Genomic DNA, 6860 nt, shown 5'->3' with positions numbered 1-6860 from the left:
CTAAACAGATTGGAAGCGAGATTAATTGAGAAATACCATACTGCTGTAAGGAGCCTTAATGACAGGGATGAGATTTGGGCACTTTTACAATAAATTGGTTTTCATTGTATGGAGAGAATGACAATATGGATCAGAAGATTGTAAGGAGTGGCGTTCCAATAATGGGTATTAAGGCACTATCACCAATATAAGAAATTAATTCTTGGATTTTCAACTATCTTTACTTTATTTTTATTTTTATTTTTCTTTTCTATCACCCTTTTAGTTTTGTTTAATGTATGGGTGTGGATTGAGTTATTTAGAGAAACATTGATAAGAGAAGATATCCCCACTGTGTAGATAACGCTATGTGAGAAACCTTTATCGAAGATAATTTACTGTCAGTGATGATATATTAATAAGTACCCTATTATTCCAAGAGATTAGATCATTGAGATGATTGTTCCAGTTCTGTAGATATTTGGTCATATAATATGGAATTGTCTAGGTGCCTTAGCACGTTTAAGTGTGGGATTAGGCGCGACAGCCTTTAGAAATAATAGTCCGCTTTTGACATCCATTGGAACACATTGGTCCGTTTTTAGTGTCTAATACCATCGAGTTTATATGGAGACTAACTTCCGCGTTATGTGCGGCGGCTCGAATGAAGTACGCGGTAAAAGGAGAGAGGACTTTGAGCTCGATTTCCCAGTAATAAAAGGTATGTTTATAGCATCAGGCGGTATAAAGACATAATGTGAACCTTTGGAGGTATGGAGTGAAATTCGATCGAATAAATGAGCTTCCCCTTTGTTTATGTAGAGTGAGGTCACCAGAAATAACCCGTCACTGAGGGGAATATATGGGAGAAGGAGACAGAAGGAAGAGCATTATTTCGCAAAAGAAAAAAGGTACTTAAATATGACAATGCTATAGAAATACATAACGCAAGCTTTGGAGATATTAAGCGAGGATGGACTTATGATTTGGTGTCCCTTTTCGTTGATTGATAGTGATGTTGCCGGTAAAGAATCGCTAATAGCAGAGAAAGAAAACACACGCATCTTGAAGTACAAGGTACGAGTAGTAGGTTCCAGAGGTTTAAATCTGAATGTTTAAAGATTATATCACACACATAAGTAATAGATGTTTCCATGTGTTTTTTGTATTAGGTAAAAAAAGAATAAAATATAAAAGAATATATCTTCAAAGAGAAGCCCCCTAGAATTTCAGTTCGTACTACGAATCTCCCGCTTTTCATTCAGTAAGTAAAGGAGTTTACTGATAAACAGTAATTTTCAGTAGGTAAGAGATACATCCTACTACACTAAGTTGCCTTAAATAGTTGGAAACTAATTCGGCAAAATATAGGGATATCGTTGTAGTGTATGAGTCAGTGAGGCAATTAGATATAGTCAAGAGTGGTATGCTTTGTAAATAGGTGACGTTTTGTGCATGCCTGAACACATTAAATTAGTACTTTCTCAGAGCACACACTTTGTTTGAGCACATTTTCATTTTGAGCAATTTGTAAATACATCATTCTTTCCGCAACATAGGCACAATATATGGTGTGTTAACTTAGTGGTTGGACGCCTCTTCAGATAAATACTTTAACATAAATATTCGAACATTTGTTTGACACACGAATTTGTGGTTCCCATGAATGTATATATGTAAATAATGATAACATGTTGTGCATATCGAGTAAAAAAGGTGTATTTAACTTTTAGGTTGAATTCCGAATTTACACATTCAACTGCCCTAGTCCTGAAGAGGCCTAAAATTATTACGGCTGAAACGCGTCGACATATAATTGGAAGACACTCAGATGAATTCAAATATGATTATATAGATACAAAGAATACTCTATGAATATATGGTTGAATAGACAAACCTTTGAGTTTCTCCAAAAAAGTGATCTCCAACATTAAGGAATGCTGTTATGACAAAGTATTGAAAGCATCCAGATCAACTAATAGGGCAATGAGACATTGTATAAAATGTAAATATGAAATATAAATATGTGTATATATATATATGTAGAATTTGTTATATATATTACAAAAAATAAAATAGCAATGATTGTTTTTGACATTTATTAGTCAAAGTGTTGATATTTTTGTGCCGGTCTCCCCCCCTTTTTTTGACATAGGATTTAAAATATTTAGATTTATCAATGAAAATAACTTGAACAGAAGAGATAACTAATCTACCTCTTTATTGAATAATATTTTGGATCAATCCCGAGGCATTATTTTCTGTTATAACTCATAGAAACATATCAGTCACCCCTATGGCAGGCCTTATCAATACTGAAGGCAGGGTGCTTGGTTTTGTGTGAGAGGGTGAACATGCATGAGCAGGGCCCCTCTGCAGCCTTCGGAATCTCTTCTCCGGGGTTTTCTGTTATGCAGCCTGACCATATACTCTTAAGTGCATTATAACCAAACGGTAAATGCTAACTTTGGACTGGCTGCACGGAAACATGTCGTATTTGGTGTCAAACACCTTGGAATCATACCCCCACACCAGTAACTTGTGTGGGAGTATGATCCCACCCTTCTAGAGGGAGAGACATGACAGCACCGGTATACCCGGTACCAACTTAAAAGAGCCCTGGCATCACAAAATGGATGCTGCAGCCAAAGACGCGAGTCTGGCCTCCTGCTGCTGACCAAAACTCCGGCAGGGGAGGCCTGGACAATAGGTTTCCTATCACAGGGAGGTGTCACCACCTCCCACACAGGCTTTAGTGTATTGGAGCTGGGTGGGTGCACTCTGAGAGTGCTTTGAAGTCCTGTACTGGGGGCACATTTGGTGTCCCTGTGCATAGTTCAGCTCAAACTGGTTCAGGGGCTACCAGCCCCTGCTCTGGCGCGAAACTGGACAAAGGAAAAGGGTGTAGCCACCCCTCTTCCCAAACCCTCCCATAGGTGGGTCCCCCGAGTTAGTCCAACCGCTTCCTTCGGTATAAAGTAGGAAGCCCTGGCAACAGGACTTTAGATATCCCTGGACGAAACTCTGCAACGAATCCTGGAACTTTGACGCTCTACTCAAGACTAGAGGACTGAAGAAATCTCCCTTGGGGTCAAGGAGTGACTCCCCTGCGTGGCAGTCACCAACGAGGCATTTGCCGGTCTGTATCTCCGAAGCTCCCGACGGACTCCGAAGTATCTTCAGCCCAGGAAGAGGATTTCCAGACTTCTCAGAGGCCAACCCGAGTCCCCAGCAAAGCTGAGACCTGCAGCCCTCGTGAGTGACGTGGAACCGGAACTCCTGGATACTGTGCACATTTGCAAGTGCATTGACTTCTCGACATCTCTTGAAGTTGTGCTTTGGGTTACTTGTAGCCCAAGCCCGAGCACCTTTTGCACCGAAGATTGTAGGCCTACACTCCACGAGTGTTTCGTGAGCCCGCTTCTTGCATTTCCGTTCGAGGCTCCTTCGCGATCCCTAGTCCTTCGACTGGTGGGTCCCTGTGAAGGCAACTTTGATTTTCCTTGGGCTTCCCTGGTTGCTCCAGACATGCCCTGACTCCCAACCATGTGGTGAGTCCATTAGACCTTGCTGGTCTACACCGAAGCATCTTTCAACTTTCTGCGTGAGTTGCTGTTGCGAAGGCTTGTTGTGTCCAATCCAGGCACCAATGCTGCAGCACTCCACATCCTTTGTGGGACAGCTCGAATCCAGCTCCTGGTCATCCTTGACGCCTCCTGGTCCTCGTGGCTGAAGAGTCAAGCTTCACATTCTTCACCTGAAACACCCGACATCGGCGGGCATTCATCTATCGTGCCCCTGGTCACTGGCAAGTGACCCAGACTCTGTCCCCTCTGCTTTCAGGTTCTTCACATCTCCGATCCAGGCTTGGATCTCTTCGGACACTTCGCATCTTCCCATCAGCAGCACTTCTTCACTAGCTACCATTGAAAACGACGACGCGACACCATTTGACACCTATGAACCTGGCTTCCCTGGGTGTGGTAACTCGAGTACTCCGGTGCTCCCGTGGGTGTTGAACCTAGAACTGTCTAAGTCCGAATGGGTTTGGTCCTAGTCCCACTCTAAGTGTCCCTAATCTTTAAAAATACAACCGCGACATTCCCCATAGAAGCTAACGGGTGCTCGCCGCTGTGTTCTCACACTGCACATGGCCCCCGTGGGTCCCCTGTGTAACTACCTTGTGTGGTTCCTTGGGGTCCCAGCGATTCTACAGGTTCTAGGCCTTGTGTCTAGTTAAGTCGTGGTTCTTATACCACTGTTTTAGTATATGGTTTGGCTCGCCCCTAGGGCCTAACGTGTATTTGTGCTACTTACCTGTAATATTTGAAGTGTAACTTATGTGTTTTGACCTCTAGCCTCATAAAGAGACTAGCAGGGTGTGTTTAGTAATAAATACAAATATTTTATATATATACCTGGTGGTTGCCTTTCATTTAGCCATTCAAGAGATTATAGACTGGTAAAACAAGCTGTTTTACATTCCTTCAAGACTTAGCCTGAAGGCTGCTCTCCATAGCTACCACTAGGACAGCTTTCAATAAAAGTTGTCTTTAACCTATCATCAATAAGGGGTTGTTTGGACTGGTGCAAGGTGCCCACTATAACTAGTGGACAGCATATACCAGGCCAACTTCTCACAGAGAAGACCTGGGACATGTAGCTGTGTTGTACCCCCTTGTAAACAGAGTGGGCTGACGTACGACAGTCCAGAGTAGGAGTGTGGATAATCACCCCAGGGCTCTGGGCGTGGTCAAGCTTTGGCCTTGCCAAGGAAGTAACTAATAAGTGTGTCTCTGTTGTAGTGTCAGCGCCACCCGTCCTGCAATGGTCAATGTTGCAATGGAGCATCCCCCCGGAATACGGCCTGGCCGAAGGGATAAATGAAGGAGCGCAAGCCCGCTCGGGGTCCGGGATTATACATGCCAACTGTTGTGTGTGTCGCTATTACCGCAGCATAAGCCAAAGGTCTACCCTCAATCGCATTGCAAGTTCAGCCAGCCATGAACTCTACATCTGTGTCTGCCCTATCCATACCATAGGCCTACACACACGTGGCTGCCTACCTTCAACGCACAACATCACAGTGTTGTTGTCAGGCTTGTGGACATGCGCAGAGAGGCATGACAATGGTGTGCCGTAGGTGTGCAAGTGATGTGACCACGCTGCGCACACTAGTAAATAGGCTCGGGGGAGGGAGGTGCAACAGTGAGGCTACGTAATACACATTGATGTCGCTTATTTGCTACAAGCAGTACATGTCAAACAGGAATCACTAAGTCACACATATCACACACCAATGAACCAGTGAGCCTGCCAACACATCATGCAGAACCAACTATGGACTCATGTCTCTCTGCATCGTCACAGGTGATCAAGGATATGCACTGTGCCCTTGGATGATAACACCCCTCCGGGCCCCAAACACACAGGTCCAGAGGCCGTACAATGCGGCCCACAATCGCACCAGGGGCATCGTGGAACGCACATTTGGCATGTTGAAGTCACGTTTCAGGTGCCTGGACATCACAGGTGGAAGGCTCCTGTACAGCCCAGACATTGTGTGCAAGATGATAGTTGCATGCTGTGTGTTGCACAACATATGTGTACGCACCAATGCTCCATGGATACAAGTGTCAGATGCACCGGACGATGATGAGGAAGATGAGGCAGGTGGACCACACCCCACTGCAGCTGCAGCAGGAATAGCTCATAGGAACACAATCATTGACAATTTCTTCACATGAGCACTTCACATTGTCACAGTCCTTAGCAATCATGGGACAGAACAAAATGACCAAAGGCACAGCATGTGCAAATAAATTAATTACAACACATTTCCTGAGTGCATGTCACTCCTCTGTACAAGCACATCACTCTGACAAGTGAAAGTACAACATGTAGTGCTAACAATCTCAAAAATTGAAAATAGATGGTTGGTGTGTCACCTCTGTACAGAGAGGCTGTTTGGGGTGTCACGTATTCGAAATGCCATTTCTGTGTGTCAAAGATAGTACGGAATCCCACTCATCAGCATTTCACATGTGTCCCAAATCTTACATATAGGCTGTCATTTGTGACCTACAATAGACAACAGGTCTTCTTTTGGGTTCAGATATGTACCACCATGATGCAGGGATGCACCCTGTGACTCAAGTCCCATGACATGAGCAACATGGACGTTAAGGGTAATCACTGCCCCTACATTCGTCCATACTTTCATACTTGATTAATCATAGACATGACACATCTGTGTGTATTACAATGTATTATTCACGTTCAGTGGAGTGTTGAAGCTGTCTTAGTACTGGGTCATGCAGACAACATTTTACAATGTTGCCCCGAGGAGGGCCAGCCAGAGTCCTTTAGGGATTGACAAGTTACTAGAAAGGTGAAGAGTCCAGTACGCATACTGATTGCTGTGTCATTGTTATGCAACTAATATATGGCAGTCCATGTCGAGGTGCAAGGTTAGTGTCACAGAGTGTATCGGGGACAGTGGGCATGATGCAGAGGGCAGAACCAAGCAGAAAGAAGCCGTATGGCGGAGATGAATGCTACTGCTTCCTTCTTACCACTAAGGCAGATTCATCCTCATCTTCGGCCTCTGACGATTCATGTGCCTCACATGTGGGTGGTGGTGTTTGGTCTGCAGCACTGTGTGACGCTGACACATCAGAAGCCGGAGATGTGGATGTAGAAGTAGCAGCAGCATTCATCTGCGCAATGTCGTGTGGCATCACTCTCATGATGAGGATCTGCAGGGCATGGACGATCTTACAGCTTTCTCGTGTGCGGCCGTGGTAGCCATTATTTGTGCCTGCATCCACTCCATGTTCTCCATGACCCTCCTTATGTCTCCCAAATCACGGATGACATCA

At 44.5% G+C, this 6860-nt stretch overlaps 1 long non-coding RNA gene across 1 annotated transcript; it reads left to right on the top strand.

The window, feature by feature from the left end:
- Positions 1 to 587: 587 nt before the first annotated feature.
- LOC146857639 (uncharacterized) lies at positions 588 to 4326 on the top strand. The gene is made up of 5 exons (XR_014979936.1): positions 588 to 700; positions 802 to 890; positions 993 to 1056; positions 1152 to 1243; positions 1713 to 4326. It is a non-coding gene; the product is annotated as an uncharacterized LOC146857639 (long non-coding RNA).
- The last annotated feature ends 2534 nt before the right edge of the window (positions 4327 to 6860 follow it).

This window comes from Triturus cristatus, chromosome 3_2 (assembly GCF_964204655.1).
Source record: "Triturus cristatus chromosome 3_2, aTriCri1.1, whole genome shotgun sequence".
NCBI classification, from domain to species: Eukaryota; Metazoa; Chordata; class Amphibia; order Caudata; family Salamandridae; genus Triturus; species Triturus cristatus.
The sequence above is the reverse complement of the archived record's forward strand: the minus strand, read 5'-3'. Positions and strand labels throughout refer to the sequence as shown.